This window comes from Triticum aestivum, chromosome 6B (genome assembly GCF_018294505.1).
Source record: "Triticum aestivum cultivar Chinese Spring chromosome 6B, IWGSC CS RefSeq v2.1, whole genome shotgun sequence".
NCBI lineage: Eukaryota > Viridiplantae > Streptophyta > Magnoliopsida > Poales > Poaceae > Triticum > Triticum aestivum.
Genome location: NC_057810.1, coordinates 627,446,748 through 627,447,345, shown reverse-complemented (window position 1 = coordinate 627,447,345; position 598 = coordinate 627,446,748).

Genomic DNA, 598 nt, shown 5'->3' with positions numbered 1-598 from the left:
TCGTCTATTTTGCGGTACGCCACACCCCTTCCGATCAACAGGACCCCCGTTTCGACCGTAGGAGGTCCGTTTCGTCCGTTTTGCGGTACGCCACACCCCTCCCGGTCAACAGGACCCTCGTTTCGACCGTAGGAGGTCCGTTTCCTCTGTTCTACGATACACCAGGCCTCGTTTCCATCGCCTGTTCCGTCCAAGCCGGTTGGCTCCCACGCGTTCCGTTGCCTCCCGATGAACATGACGCATTCCGTTGCCTTCCCATGAACAAGACACATTCCGTTGCCTCCCCATGAACACGACGAATTCCGTTGCCTCCCCATGAACACGACACATTCCGTTGCCTCCCATGAACACGAGCCCTCGCCGTACGTATGCGCGACTAGGCGTTCGAGACCCCGCCCGTATGTACACATACTTGGTCGTATTTTCTTTCTTGCACCCTGCCGCTGTAGGTACGTGTACATGCTACGTGCGCGCCTCTACTATGACATGTACGCGCCTCTACTACGACACGTGCGCGCCTCTACATCGACCAGTATATATGTATGTACAAGTTCGCGACTAGAATGACAACGCTACGTACACTTTGACCAGGTGGGTC